The following is a 16,437-nucleotide window of genomic DNA, read 5'->3' as shown; positions in this document are numbered from 1 at the left end:
TGCTGAGGAGATTCCCCTTTCTGTGTCCTTGCTGTGGAGATTCCTCTTTCTGTGTCCTTGCTGTGGAGATTCCCCTTTCTGTGTCCTTGCTGTGGAGATTCCTCTTTCTGTGTCCTTGCTGAGGAGATTCCCCTTTCTGTGTCCTTGCTGTGGAGATTCCTCTTTCTGTGTCCTTGCTGAGGAGATTCCCCTTTCTGTGTCCTTGCTGTGGAGATTCCCCTTTCTGTGTCCTTGCTGTGGAGATTCCTCTTTCTGTGTCCATGCTGTGGAGATTCCCTCCCTATGTCCTTGCTGTGGAGATTCCCCTTTCTGTGTCCTTGCTGAGGAGATTCCCTCCCTGTGTCCCTGCTGAGGAGATTCCCTCCCTGTGTCCCTGCTGAGGAGATTCCATCTTTGTGTCTCCACAGAGGAGATTCCTCCTCTGTATAATTTGAACAAAGTGATTGTATGAGGGGAAAATAATAATAATAATAATAAATATTACAAAGTATAATTGTATAAAAAATGAAGTAACATGATATCTGTATAACTTGATCCCAACATCACACAATTGGAAAGTTTTGCAAAAAACCCCCCAAACAATTATATAATAATAATCACTATCGTTAAATAGATACATTCTGGATAAAAGTCGACCTAAAAGGCAGAAATGTATGAAAATATGAATAAAATGCGTACAAATTGAACCGCACAGTCCTGTGATTGGTAGGAAAACTTGCAATTCTGCATGCATTCCCAACACTCACAGATGTGAACCACGGGCAATTCCAAATGGCGCCCCCACCCATTGGCAAAGATGCACACCTGTGCGCAGCAAAGCACGTCATCCCGCAGCAAAGCACGTCATCCCGCAGCAAAGCACGTCATCCCGCAGCACCATGCGATTTGGTATTTCACAATTTTACAGAAGGGGGACTTCTTTTCCTTGTGTTTTTCATGGGTAGGGTAGCCCATTGAAAGGAATAGACTGCCACAATGGGAACATGCGAAAAGCGCATGGAACTGCACGGGAGCTGGGTGGCCCCATCCTGAGTGTGCGTCCGTGGTGGAAATTGCGCTTAGATTGGAAATAGCCATAAACAGGAATAAAATATTTATACATATAATAGAGAAATCCCAAAACTAGTTCTGCAGCCCAGATATCGTCACCAATCACCACAACCTGACACCGAGACATACATACAGCAATAAGACATGGGGGGGGGTCACTGTCAGAGGCGTAGCTGGGGGGGGGCAGGGGGGTACATATGTACCCGGGCGCCAAGGTACAGGGGCACCAAAATGAGGCTTACAACCAGGGGTGTATTTGCCATGAGGCAAACAAGGCGTTTGCCTAGGGCGGCCCTTTTTAAGGGGGGCGGCGCGGTGCCGCCACCCCCCCCTTCCAACGGAAGGGACACTTAGTACAGGGGCGGGCAGCGGGCTGCTGTGTCTTACCTGGCTCCGCATCCCAGTCCCACGATGATCCAGTCCAGGAGGCGCTGCTGGAGGAGGGTAGAGAGGTCCGCAGGTCCGGTGTCTTCTTTTCCCTGGACGCGATATGTGGGCGGGATGACATGCCGCCCCTGTCATCTGGCCACACCCTCGGGATCACTGGACAGCCTATGGCAGCTTGTACCTCCCTCTGCAAGCTCCCGGTGATTGGGCGCCAGAACTGTAGCTCAGGAAAGGCACACAGGCGGCCAATCACCTACGAGGAGGCGCAGCTTGTAGAGGACGAGCCGAGAGGCAGCGCGAAAATCGAGTGAGGGAGCGACCGGAGCAAGTGAAGAAGACAGCTGACCGGTAAGTGTGCCGTGCGGATGGTGCTGCTCCAACCAGGTATGCTGGCTGTGGATGGGAGAGGGAAGCAGCCTAGGCTGGTGCAGGGGTCAGCAAGGTAAGTGTCATTGGTGTCATTGGGAGGAATAGTGCCCCATCATTGGTGTCAGTGGGAGGAATAGTGCCCCATCATTGGTGTCAGTGGGAGGAATAGTGCCCCATCACTGGTATCAGTGGGAGGAATAGTGTCCCATCATTGGTGTCAGTGGGAGGAATAGTGCCCCATCGTTGGTGTCAGTGGGAGGAATAGTGCCCCATCATTGGTGTCAGTGGGGAGGAATAGTGCCACATCATTGGTGTCAGTGGGAGGAATAGTGCCCCATCATTGGTGTCAGTGAGAGGAATAGTGCCCCATCATTGGTGTCAGTGGGAGGAATAGTGCCCCATCATTGGTGTCAGTGGGAGGAATAGTGCCCCATCATTGGTGTCAGTGGGAGGAATAGTGCCCCATCATTGGTGTCAGTGGGAGGAATAGTGCCCCATCATTGGTGTCAGCGGGAGGAATAGTGCCCCATCACTGGTATCAGTGGGAGGAATAGTGTCCCATCATTGGTGTCAGTGGGAGGAATAGTGCCCCATCGTTGGTGTCAGTGGGAGGAATAGTGCCCCATCATTGGTGTCAGTGGGGAGGAATAGTGCCCCATCATTGGTGTCAGTGGGAGGAATAGTGTCCCATCATTGGTGTCAGTAGGAGGAATAGTGCCCCATCATTGGTATCAGTGGGAGGAATAGTGCCCCATCATTGGTGTCAGTGGAGGAATAGTGCCCCATCATTGGTGTCAGTGGGAGGAATAGTGTCCCATCATTGGTGTCGGTGGAGGAATAGTCCTCCATCATTGGTGTCAGTGGGAGGAATAGTGCCCCATCATTGGTATCAGTGGGAGGAATAGTGCCCCATCATTGGTGTCAGTGGGAGGAATAGTGTCCCATCATTGGTGTCGGTGGAGGAATAGTCCTCCATCATTGGTGTCAGTGGGAGGAATAGTGCCCCATCATTGGTGTCAGTGGGAGGAATAGTGCCCCATCATTGGTGTCAGTGGGAGGAATAGCACCCCATCATTGGTGTCAGTGGGAGGAATAGTGCCCCATCATTGGGGTCAGTGGGAGGAATAGTGCCCCATCGTTGGTGTCAGTGGGAGGAATAGTGCCCCATCATTGGTGTCAGTGGAGGAATAGTGCCTCATCATTGGTGTCAGTGGGAGGAATAGTTCCCCATCATTGGTGTCAGTGGGAGGAATAGTGCCCCATCATTGGGGTCAGAGGGAGGAATAGTGCCCCATCATTGGTGTCAGTGGGAGGAATAGTGCCCCATCATTGGTGTCAGTGGGAGGAATAGTGCCCCATCATTGGTGTCAGTGGGAGGAATAGTGTCCCATCATTGGTGTCAGTGCGAGGAATAGTGCCCCATCATTGGTGTCAGTGCGAGGAATAGTGCCCCATCATTGGTGTCAGTGGGAGGAATAGTGCCCCATCATTGGTGTCAGTGGGAGGAATAGTGCCCCATCATTGGTGTCAGTGGGAGGAATAGTGCCCCATCATTGGTATCAGTGGGAGGAATAGATGCCCCATCATTGGTGTCAGTGGGAGGAATAGTGCCCCATCATTGGTGTCAGTGGGAGGAATAGTGCCCCATCATTGGTGTCAGTGGGAGGAATAGTGCCCCATCATTGGTGTCAGTGGGAGGAATAGTGCCCCATCATTGGTGTCAGTGGGAGGAATAGATGCCCCATCATTGGTGTCACTGATGTTAATAAACGGGGAGGGGGGCCGGGGCACCAGTTTTATAGTTCATCCCCGGGTGTAAAATATCCTAGCTACGCCTCTGGTCACTGTCATGTACACTGATCACATGACAACCCTCCACTGCGACATCTGTGAATGCAGCGAGAATTCCAGAGCGACATTCCAGGCCATCGCCTGCGACAGCAGCGTCCCGTGAATGGGGCTGAGGAATGTGCGGTGACAATGGACCATTGTGCAGGACCGGCCGGGGACAAGGATGACTTGTCATTTATAAAATGTTTACAGCAAGTGTGACACAAGTGTGACGAATGTAAAGGAATCCCTCTGTGGAACTACAAGTTCCAGCAATGGGCCGCCAGTCTGCTGCGCCTTTCAGGGCACGTGATTTCAATCCCCCCAGACAGGTCCGCTGATGTGCGTTTACAAGGCATTTTTGAATTTAGGATTTGGAATGGAGAGAGTTACCAGCCCTGGACTGAGGGCATCGAAATGAATGTTACATGGATTGCCATTGACTGCTATGGGCCCCAAGGAAAGCTGTGCGCAGAGCCTTGATGAGGTCAGTAGGCGCTTCATATAGTTTGGTTCCTGTATTAGATGTGCAAAATCCTGAACAGTGCTCAGGGTGACCGAAAAATAGGATAACAGAACGTCCATCTGGAAAATGCAGGAGACAGGAAGAGGTCAGGGCAGGTGGTGTGCAGGCAGAGACAGGAAGAGGTCAGGGCAGGTGGTGTGCAGGCAGAGACAAGAAGAGGTCAGGGCAGGTGGTGTGCAGGCAGAGACAGGAAGAGGTCAGGGCAGGTGGTGTGCAGGTAGACACAGGAAGAGGTCAGGGCTGGGGGTGTGCAGGCAGAGACAGGAAGAGGTCAGGGCAGGTGGTGTGCAGGCAGAGACAAGAAGAGGTCAGGGCAGGTGGTGTGCAGGCAGAGACAGGAAGAGGTCAGGGCAGGTGGTGTGCAGGCAGAGACAAGAAGAGGTCAGGGCAGGTGGTGTGCAGGCAGAGACAGGAAGAGGTCAGGGCAGGTGGTGTGCAGGCAGAGACAAGAAGAGGTCAGGGCAGGTGGTGTGCAGGCAGAGGCAGGAAGAGGTCAGGGCAGGTGATGTGCAGGCAGAGACAGGAAGAGGTCAGGGCAGGTGGTGTGCAGGCAGAGACAGGAAGAGGTCAGGGCAGGTGGTGTGCAGGCAGAGAGAGGAAGAAGTCAGGGCAGGTGATGTGCAGGCAGAGACAGGAAGAGGTCAGGGCAGGTGGTGTGAAGGCAGAGGCAGGATGAGGTCAGGGCAGGTGGTGTGCAGGCAGAGACAAGAAGAGGTCAGGGCAGGTGATGTGCAGGCAGAGACAGGAAGAGGTCAGGGCAGGTGGTGTGAAGGCAGAGGCAGGATGAGGTCAGGGCAGGTGGTGTGAAGGCAGAGAGAGGAAGAAGTCAGGGCAGGTGATGTGCAGGCAGAGACAGGAAGAGGTCAGGGCAGGTGGTGTGCAGGCAGAGACAGGAAGAGATTAATGCAGGCTGTCTGGGCACAGAGCTCCTCTTCGGCAAGGTGGAGGTGGTGTGGAGGTGGTGTGGAGGTGGTGTGGAGGTGGGGTACTGATATGGGCTGCTATTAGGTAGATGAGCTAGTTGGAACTTTTCCGGTTGAAGATGGACTCAAAGTCAACTCCCAAACCTCCTGCCAGCTTTTGGAAGACACTTTCCCTTTCTTCAAGCGTTGGTACAGGAAAGTCTGCATCTTTCAAGGAGACCATGATATGTATGCAGGACAACGCTCCATCGCACGCATCAATGTCCTCCACTGCGCGGTCAGCCAGTGAAGGCCTTAAAGATGAAAGAATAATGACGTGGCCCCTTCCTCACCTGACCTAAACCCTATGCAGGACTTGTAGGCTCTTCATAAATGGGAGATTTACAGCCAAGGAAAGCAGTGTTCCTCTCTGATCAGTGTCTGGGAGGCTGTGGTTGCTGCTGCACAAAATGTTGCTAGTCAGCAAATCAATAAACTGACGGACTCCATGAATGGGAGGGTTGTGACTGTTACTGAAAAGAAGTCTGGCTGGACTGGTCACTGAATGTTTATTTGTACATTTTGAGTTGTTTGTTACTTATTGTCACTTTAACAGATGAAAATGAACAAATGAAATGGGAACACTTTTGTTTTTTGTTGCATAATAATTCTGCGCAAATAGTCGCCCAATACCTGAGAACACAGAAATATCAGAAACCTCACCTTTACTTTCCTAAATATTCAGGTTTGAGATTTATTAACCACTTCCAGTCCGGACACTTCCCCCCCCTTCCAGTCCGGACACTTCCCCCCCCTTCCAGTCCGGACACTTCCCCCCCTTCCAGTCCGGACACTTCCCCCCCTTCCAGTCCGGACACTTTCCCCCCTTCCAGTCCGGACACTTTCCCCCCTTCCAGTCCGGACGCTTTCCCCCCCTTCCAGTCCGGACGCTTTCCCCCCCTTCCAGTCCGGACACTTCCCCCCCTTCCAGTCCGGACACTTTCCCCCCTTCCAGTCCGGACACTTTCCCCCCCCCTTCCAGTCCAGACACTTTCCCCCCTTCCAGGACACTTTCCCCCCTTCCAGTCCGGACACTTTCCCCCCCCTTCCAGTCCAGACACTTTCCCCCCTTCCAGGACACTTTCCCCCCCTTCCAGTCCGGACACTTTCCCCCCCCTTCCAGTCCAGACACTTTCCCCCCTTCCAGGACACTTTCCCCCCCTTCCAGTCCGGACACTTCCCCCCCCTTCCAGTCTGGACACTTCCCCCCCCTACCAGTCCGGACACTTCCCCCCCCCCTTCCAGTCCGGACACTTCCCCCCCTTCCAGTCCGGACACTTCCCCCCTTCCAGTCCGGACACTTCCCCCCCCCTTCCAGTCCGGACACTTCCCCCCCCTTCCAGTCCGGACACTTTCCCCCCTTCCAGTCCGGACACTTTCCCCCCTTCCAGGACACTTTCCCCCCCTTCCAGTCCGGACACTTCCCCCCCCTTCCAGTCTGGACACTTCCCCCCCCTACCAGTCCGGACACTTCCCCCCCCCCTTCCAGTCCGGACACTTCCCCCCCTTCCAGTCCGGACACTTCCCCCCCTTCCAGTCCGGACACTTCCCCCCCCCTTCCAGTCCGGACACTTCCCCCCCCTTCCAGTCCGGACACTTTCCCCCCTTCCAGTCCGGACACTTTCCCCCCTTCCAGGACACTTTCCCCCCCTTCCAGTCCGGACACTCCCCCCCCTTCCAGTCCGGACACTCCCCCCCCTTCCTGTCTGGACTCTTCCCCCCTTCCAGTCCAGATACTTTCACCCCCTTCCAGTCCGGACACTTCCCCCTTCCAGGACACTTTCCCCCCTTCCAGTCCGGACACTTCCCCCTTCCAGGACACTTTCCCCCCCTTCCAGTCCGGACACTCCCCCCCTTCCAGTCCGGACACTTTCCCCCCTTCCTGTCTGGACTCTTCCCCCCTTCCAGTCCGGATACTTCCCCCCCCCCTTCCAGTCCGGACACTTCCCCCCCCTTCCAGTCCGGACATTTCTCCCCCCCCTTCCAGTCTGGACACTTTCACTTCCTTCCAGTCCGGACACTTTCCCCCCCCCCCTTCCAGTCCGGACGCTTTCCCCCCCTTCCAGTCCGGACGCTTTCCCCCCCTTCCAGTCCGGACACTTTCACCCCCTTCCAGTCCGGACACTTTCCCCCCTTCCAGTCCGGACACTCCCCCCCCTTCCAGTCCGGACACTTTCCCCCCCTTCCAGTCCGGACACTTTCCCCCCCTTCCAGTCCGGACACTTCCCCCCCTTCCAGTCCGGACACTTTCCCCCCCTTCCAGTCCGGACACTTTCCCCCCCTTCCAGTCCGGACGCTTTCCCCCCCTTCCAGTCCGGACGCTTTCCCCCCCTTCCAGTCCGGACACTTTCCCCCCCTTCCAGTCCGGACACTTTCCCCTCCTTCCAGTCTGGACATTTCCCCCCCCCTTCCAGTCCGGACACTTTCCCCCCCTTCTAGTCCGGACACTTTCCCCCTCTTCCAGTCCGGAAACTTTCCCCCCCCTTCCAGTCCGGACACTTTCACCCCCCTTCCAGTCCGGACACTTTCCCCCCTTCCAGTCCGGACGCTTTCCCCCCCCTTCCAGTCCGGACGCTTTCCCCCCCTTCCAGTCCGGATGCTTTCACCCCCTTCGAGTCTGGACACTTCCCCCCCTTCCAGTCCGGACACTTTCCCCCCCTTCCAGTCCGGACACTTTCCCCCCCTTCCAGTCCGGACACTTTCCCCCCTTCCCCCCAGGCCAATTTTCATCTTTCAGCGCTATCACACTCTGAAAGACAATTGCGCGGTCATGCAACACTGTACCCGTATGAATTTTTTAGCATTTTTTTGAGACAGATAAAGCTTTATTTTGGTGGTATTTATTCACCGCTGGGATTTTTATATTTTTTTTGCTATATAAATGAAACGTCCAAAAATTAAAAAAAAAGTGTTTTTCTTATACAATTTTGCAAATAAATAATCTTTCTTCATAAATCTCAGCCAAAATTTATTCTGTTATCTTTTTAGTAAAAAAAAAAAAATAACCCAAATTAGTTTATAAGCAAAATTTATAATTTTTCAAAAATAGTTTTTTTACATTTTTATTTTTATTTATATTAGTATTTATGTTTTTTTTTCTTTCTACATCCTGTCACCCTAGCAGTAGTGTCACCATGGTAACACTGTACTACTTGTGGGGGGTGATGAAGATTTTTTTTTACACTGATTGCTTTTACACCCATAAAGGCTGTAAAAGCAATCATTTCTCCTTCACTCTGGCTGCATTCCTGCAGCCATTGAGAACTACTGTGAGAGCTGTGATTGGTCACAGCTCGTCACATGGTACAGGGCTGTTGTGAATGGCCCTGTACCATGTGATCTGTGTGATAATTCACAGATTTCACATGTAGTAAGAGATGATGTCAGAAGTGACATCTTGCTTACTCCTATTCATGTGATCACTGATTGGCCAATCAGTGATCACATGATCGAGAGCTCACACAGACGTCCAGTACAGCGATCGGTGTCCGGACACAGGGGGCACCGGATCGCGGTGTTGCACGCTCCCAGGAAATGCGCACAATCCACAATGGCGTGCACCGTTTATGAACAGCAACCCGCCCTGCACTGCCACTGTCCTGCCGTTTCTATACATGGGGCGGACAGGAAGTGGTTAACATTTTGGATTGGCTGACAACACTGTAGCTCTTCAGTAGTGAAATGAATCTTCAAAAATACAACTTCCGTAATAATTGCGCACACAGCGCGGATGTGCTGGACGCCGGAGAGTCTTCCCACATTCATTTGTGTTCCTCTGACCGCCGTCTAAGTGGCCGCAGATATATTTTCGTCGCTCAGGGAGAAGATTTGGCGGATTTAGCGCCATGTTAATGAGCCCATTAGGTCGTCGCAGATGCGTTGATGATTATGGTCAGAATAATTATCAGAAGACGTGACAGTGATCATCGCCTTCCATCATCGTGTGCCTCAGGGGGGCGCCGTCTGCTTCTCAGAAACAAAACCTGGATTTCTGCCATCATGAATGTTGGCGACACAGAGATCTGGGATCGGATGGATTCGGGGCAACATCACTGAAGTTGGGGTACCGAATTCGAACCCCATTTAAGTCAGTGGGAGCCCAACATGAAAAATCAGTTCTAGCCATTTTGCGCACTGTGCGCTCTAGCATGCGCTGACGCCGCCCTGTCATGTGACGTGGCCTACCACTTGGTGGCTGAGTGGCTGTTGTTCCCAGTTGCTTCCACTTTGTTACAATCCCACTAACAGTTGAGCGTGGAATATTTAGTAGCCAGGAAATGTCACGGATGGACTTATTGCCCAGGTGGCCACCTATCACGGGACCACGCTTGGAGTCACTGAGCTCCTGAGAGCGACCCATTATTGCCCGGGTGACCACCAATCACAGGACCACGTTTGGAGTCTGAGCTCCTAAGTGCGACCCATTCTTTCACCAATGTTTGTAGAAGTAGTCTGCATGTCTAGGGGCTTGATTGTATACACCTGTGTCCATGGAGGGGATTGGAGCACCTGAATCACATGATATGGAGGGGATTGGGACACCTGAATCACATGATATGGAGGGGATTGGAACACCTGAATCACATGATTGGGAGGGCGGGGCCAATACTTGGGGCAATAGAGTGTACATGGTATCGCTGCGATCGTCAGGAGGAGGAGGATTTATTTTGGGATGCTCTTCGGTGATAGGTTATGGTAGTAACAAGAAATATACAGTGAAATCTGATTGAGCTAAATCATTTCGAGCTTAAAATAGATTGTTTCTTCTATTTTGGGACACTTTTCCTTTGATAATAAAAAAAAATCCAGAAATATCCATTTCCTTTTATCATTAATGAAGGTGAAATTTGTCCTGAACACAACGCAGTGCAGTCCACGTGGGTGCGCAATGAGGGTGCGATGATATGTACAGATCTGCAAAATTGTGTTCAGGCGATAATATCTGTTACCCTTAGTCACTAAGGGGTTAATGACCCTGCTGTGTGTGACGTCACCCCGTCCATTTTCTGCCTCCTCTGGGCTGTTGCACTTTGTGCTCTCTCATTATTGGAGGGTCACATTGTATCTGCTGAGTGTATGACGTCACCCCGTCCATTGTCCACTTTCCCTGGGCTGTTGCACTTTGCGCTCTCTCGTTATTGGAGGGTCACATTGTATCTGCTGTGTGTGTGACGTCACCCCATCTATTGTCCGCTTGCTCTGGGCTGTTGCACTTTGCGCTCTCTCATTATTGGAGGGTCACATTGTATCTGCTGTGTGTGTGACGTCACCCCGTCCATTGTCCGCTTGCTCTGGGCTGTTGCACTTTGCGCTCTCTCATTATTGGAGGGTCACATTGTATCTGCTGTGTGTGTGACGTCACCCCGTCCATTGTCCGCTTGCTCTGGGCTGTTGCACTTTGCGCTCTCTCGTTATTGGAGGGTCACATTGTATCTGCTGTGTGTGTGACGTCACCCCGTCCATTGTCCGCTTGCTCTGGGCTGTTGCACTTTGCGCTCTCTCATTATTGGAGGGTCACATTGTATCTGCTCTGTGTGTGACGTCACCCCGTTCATTGTCCACTTCCTCTGGGCTGTTGCACTTTGCGCTCTCTCATTATTGGAGGGTCACATTGTATCTACTGAGTGTGTGACGTCACCCCATCTATTGTCCGCTTGCTCTGGGCTGTTGCACTTTGCGCTCTCTCATTATTGGAGGGTCACATTGTATCTGCTGTGTGTGTGACGTCACCCCGTCCATTGTCTGCTGCGGGAGAGGCCCCAGTGACTCTGAACAGTGGCGATCTGGTTACACCTGATGGCTAATAAAAGTTTCATGAGACAACTCAGCCGCCCCGTCACATCTCTCCTCCTCGCCCGTCCATGACCACATCCTCCTCCTCTCTCCTCCATCTTCCGGGGCCTCAGTCACCGTCCGGTGAGAGATGACCGCCACCCCAATGGGTGCCACCGGCCCTGTCCACCGATGACCTCTCACTCCAGGTAAATCCATCGCGACACTTTCCCTGTAATGAGCACAGTGTCTGGAAGTCTGGCAATGACAGCTTCAGTCGGTGGCTTCTCACACAGGCACTTTGCTCTGTCACAGGTTCCCTTTAATCTGTTGCCAGCCATAATGTGATTGGGCATCGCTCTTCCGGCGTGGCCCCAAATCGTACGATCCGATGATTAGGTTTCCTGGGGACCGATCATTGGAACATATCAGCCGGATACAAGCAGAGAATCACACAGAACGTGGATTGGATGAGACATTCGTCCATCAGATTGTAGTGTGTGTGGTGCTTTTGTTCAATTTACGGTTGGGATGATTTTTCTGTATCGTGCGACACGGAAATTATTATCTTCTGAAGAAACAATGTGGTCAGAAATGAGATACAATTATAGATTGTGGGAGGAAAGAGTAACAATTGTAACATACACTGATCAGCCAGAACATTATGACCCCCCCGCTTTGGACCCCCAACCCTGCCATGGACCCCACTAGACCTCAGAGGGTACGCCGTGCCATTGGCCTCCGAGCCGCCAGTCATGTGATATTAACCCCTCGCCTACAGGGCACTGTCACCCCCTTCCTGCCTACAGGGCACTGTCACCCCCTTCCTTCCTACCGGACACTTCTACCCCCTTCCTGCCTACCAGACACTTCTACCCCCTTCCTGCCTACAGGGCACTGTCACCCCCTTCCTTCCTACCGGACACTTCTACCCCCTTCCTGCCTACCAGACACTTCTACCCCCTTCCTGCCTACCGGGCACTTCTACCCCCTTCCTGCCTACAGGACACTTCTACCCCCTTCCTGCCTACAGGACACTTCTACCCCCTTCCTGCCTACAGGACACTTCTACCCCCTTCCTGCCTACTGAGCACTTCTACCCCCTTCCTGCCTACCAGACACTTCTACCCCCTTCCTGCCTACAGGACACTTCTACCCCCTTCCTGCCTACAGGACACTTCTACCCCCTTCCTGCCTACCGGACACTTCTACCCCCTTCCTGCCTACCGGACACTTCTACCCCCTTCCTGCCTACTGAGCACTTCTACCCCCTTCCTTCCTACAGGACACTTCTACCCCCTTCCTGCCTACAGGGCACTTCTATCCCCTTCCTGCCTACCGGACACTTCTACCCCCTTCCTGCCTACAGGGCACTTCTACCCCCTTCCTGCCTACCGGGCACTTCTACCCCCTTCCTGCCTGCTGAGCACTTCTACCCCCTTCCTGCCCGCCGGGCACTTCTACCCCCTTCCTGCCTACAGGGCACATCTACCCCCTTCCTGCCTACAGGGCACTTCTACCCCCTTCCTGCCCGCCGGGCACTTCTACCCCCTTCCTGCCTACAGGGCACTTCTACCCCCTTCCTGCCTACCAGGAACTTCTACCCCCTTCCTGCCTACAGGACACTTCTACCCCCTTCCTGCCTACTGAGCACTTCTACCCCCTTCCTGCCTACAGGACACTTCTACCCCCTTCCTGCCTACAGGGCACTTCTACCCCCTTCCTGCCTACAGGGCACTTCTACCCCCTTCCTGCCTATTGGGCACTTCTACCCCCTTCCTGCCTATTGGGCACTTCTACCCCCTTCCTGCCTACCGTGCACTTCTACTCCCTTCCTGCCCACAGGGCACTTCTACCCCCTTCCTGCCTCCCGGGCACTTCTACCCCCTTCCTGCCTACCGAGCACTTCTACCCCCTTCCTGCCTACCGGGCACTTCTACCCCCTTCCTGCCTACCGGGCACTTCTACCCCCTTCCTGTCTACTGGACACTTCTACCCCCTTCCTGCCTACAGGGCACTTCTACCCCCTTCCTGCCTACCGGACACTTCTACCCCCTTCCTGCCTATTGGACACTTCTACCCCCTTCCTGCCTACAGGACACTTCTACCCCCTTCCTGCCTACCGGGCACTTCTACCCCCTTCCTGCCTACCGGACACTTCTACCCCCTTCCTGCCTACCGGGCACTTCTACCCCCTTCCTGCCTACAGGACACTTCTACCCCCTTCCTGCCTACAGGGCACTTCTACCCCCTTCCTGCCTACAGGACACTTCTACCCCCTTCCTGCCTACAGGACACTTCTACCCCCTTCCTGCCTACAGGGCACTTCTACCCCCTTCCTGCCTACAGGACACTTCTACCCCCTTCCTGCCCAGGCCAATTTTCTGCTTTCAGCACTGTCACACTTTGAATGACAATTGCGCGGTCATGCAACACTGCAACCGTATGACATTTTTATCTTTTTTTTAGACAGATAAAGATTTATTTTGGTGGTATTTATTCAACTCGGGGGGGATTTTATTTTTTGCGAAACAAACCAAAAACCACTGAAAATTTGTTATAAAATTTTGTAAATTAGTGATTTTTCTCCTTCACTGATGTGCGCTAATGATGGACACTGATAAGTGGCACTGATGAGCACTGATGAGGAGGAACTGGTAGGTGGCACTTATGGGCATTGACAATCATCACTAATGGGCACTGGCAGCACTGACTGGCACTGATGGGTGACACTGAAAGGCAGCTCAGATGGACACTGAAATGTGGCATTGATGGACACTGACAGGTGGCACTGCTGGGGCTACACTGATGATCAGTGTACATGACCCCTCTGAGGAATGCCGATCACCGGCTCTCCGCTCCTCTCCTCTGTCAGCGTGACGGCTCGTGAGGAGAGAAATGCCGATAACCGGCAATTCCTTGTTTACATGTGATCAGCTGTGATTGGACACAGCTGATCACATGACCGAGCCGACATCTTTGGCTCTTTCCATTGATCAGTGATCCGCTGCGTCCGAGGGACACAATGCACCACCGATGGCCGCGCTGTGCGCTCCCGGAGCCACGCATGCGCGGTGAGAATGGGAGACGTCATATGACTCCTCCCAGAACGAGAGAACCGCCTTGCGCCCGTCATTACTTTATATGGCGGGTGGGAGGCGGTTAAAGGTTTGCACAGAGTGGCCCGGATCCTCCTCTTCTTGGGTCCCCCACCGGCTCTTCTGGCTCCTCCCCCTTGACCAGTGCCCCCAATAGCAAGCTGCTGAGATAAGGCACCGAGAACCACACCTGCTTGCATAAGACCCCTCAGCCCTGCCCCCTTGCTCTCTCCTCATTGGCTCACTAGCTGTGATTGACAGTAGCGGGAGCCAATGCTTCCCACTGCTGTGTCTCAGTCAATGAGGAAATAGATACCTGGGACCACAGCAACTCCTGTGCACATCCCTGGATCGAGAGGGGGCCACACAGAAGGTTTTTTGTTGGTGTTGCCCCACAGCAGGGTTTTGGTTTTTCCCTCCGTTCTCTGTATCCTCTACAGCAGTGGTCTCCAAACTGCAGTCCAGGGGCCAGATGTGGCCCTTTCCTTGCTTTTGTCTTGAGACACTATTCCTCCCACTGACACCAATGATGGGGCACTATTCCTCCCACTGACACCAATGATGGGGCACTATTCCTCCCACTGACACCAATGATGGGACACTATTCCTCCCACTGATACCAATGATGGGGCACTATTCCTCCCACTGATACCAATGATGGGGCACTATTCCTCTCACTGACACCAATGATGGGGCACTATTCCTCCCACTGACACCAATGATGGGGCACTATTCCTCCCACTGACACCAATGATGGGGCGCTATTCCTCCCACTGACACCAATGATGGGGCGCTATTCCTCCCACTGACACCAATGATGGGGCACTATTCCTCCCACTAATACCAATGATGGGGCGCTACTCATCCCACTGATACCAATGATGAGGCACTATTCCTCCCACTGACACCAATGATGGGGCACTATTCCTCTCACTGACACCAATGATGGGGCACTATTCCTCCCACTGATACCAATGATGAGGCACTATTCCTCCCACTGACACCAATGATGGGGCACTATTCCTCTCACTGACACCAATGATGGGGCAATATTCCTTCACTGACACCAATGATGGGGCGCTATTCCTCCCACTGACACCAATGATGGGGCACTATTCCTCCCACTGACACCAATGATGGGGCACTATTCCTCCCACTGACACCAATGATGGGGCACTATTCCTCCCACTGACACCAATGATGGGGCACTATTCCTCCCACTGACACCAATGATGGGGCACTATTCCTCCCACTGACACCAATGATGGGGCACTATTCCTCCCACTGACACCAATGATGGGGCACTATTCCTCCCACTGACACCAATGATGGGGCACTATTCCTCCCACTGACACCAATGATGGGGCACTATTCCCCCCACTAACACCAATGATGGGGCACTATTCCTCCCACTGACACCAATGATGGGGCACTATTCCAACCACTGTAACTATACCACAGCACTGTACAGAGATCATTAAGCCAGTCACATCGGTCTCTGTACCAGAGGAGCTTACACTCTAATGTCCCCTCCCCCACAGTCCCATCAGTCTCTGTACCAGAGGAGCTTACACTCTAATGTCCCCTCCCCTACAGTCCCATCAGTCTCTGCACCAGAGGAGCTGACACTCTAATGTCCCCTCCCCCGCAGTCCCATCAGTCTCTGCACCGGAGGAGCTGACACTCTAATGTCCCCTCCCCCCCAGTCCCATCAGTCTCTGCACCGGAGGAGCTGACACTCTAATGTCCCCTCCCCCACAGTCACATCAGTCTCTGTATCGGAGGAGCTGACACTCTAATGTCCCCTCCCCCACAGTCCCATCAGTCTCTGTACCAGAGGAGCTGACACTCTAATGTCCCCTCCCCCACAGTCCCATCAGTCTCTGTACCAGAGGAGCTTACACTCTAATGTCCCCTCCCCCACAGTCCCATCAGTCTCTGTACCAGAGGAGCTTACACTCTAATGTCCCCTCCCCCACAGTCCCATCAGTCTCTGTACCAGAGGAGCTGACACTCTAATGTGTGCAGTGTAGTCACAGAGATGCAGAACTTGGTTGGTTGCTAAAGACAGTTTCGTGTGCCCTAATGCTGGGATGGGGGTGAGGGGGGGAGGGGCAGTCAGTTGTACATTTTGATTCCTGTATATACATCCAGTACCGGACGCGTGTCGTCCTCAGTGAATCGCTCGCGTCCCGCAGTAACGTCTTTGAACTCGGAACGAACGTCACAAGCGATGAACTCGTCTCGCAGCTTTCCCGATGTCTCAATTAGTTGCGCGGAGTTTCCTTCCGATTGTAACTTTATTTTTCTGTCCCCGAAGTCACATCCGTCATTAAAATCACTCCGCTCCAGCGCACGCATTACGCCATTTACATTTCGGATCGCAGTTCACCGTCCGCGACGTCAAAAGGATTTAAATAAATGCAGGAAGTAAAAATACATT

At 53.0% G+C, this 16,437-nt stretch overlaps 1 protein-coding gene across 4 annotated transcripts in view; it reads left to right on the top strand.

Moving 5' to 3' along the window:
* INSC (INSC spindle orientation adaptor protein) overlaps positions 1-16,437 on the top strand; it is a 232,448-nt gene that overhangs the window by 34,220 nt on the left and 181,791 nt on the right. Inside the window, exon 1 of one of the 4 annotated variants that reach the window (XM_089662062.1) lies at positions 3,980-4,123. The exons of the other annotated variants lie outside the window; for them this stretch is intronic. The gene's annotated coding sequence lies outside the window, so the exon portion shown is untranslated. Of the gene's footprint in view, positions 1-3,979; positions 4,124-16,437 lie in introns of those variants that run through there. 4 annotated transcript variants of the gene reach the window in all.

This window comes from Staurois parvus, unplaced genomic scaffold (genome assembly GCF_062004578.1).
Source record: "Staurois parvus isolate SC_StPar_1 unplaced genomic scaffold, SC_StPar_1.0 ptg001421l, whole genome shotgun sequence".
NCBI classification, from domain to species: domain Eukaryota; kingdom Metazoa; phylum Chordata; class Amphibia; order Anura; family Ranidae; genus Staurois; species Staurois parvus.
Note: the sequence above shows the minus strand (reverse complement) of the source record. Positions and strands in the feature narration are given on the sequence as shown.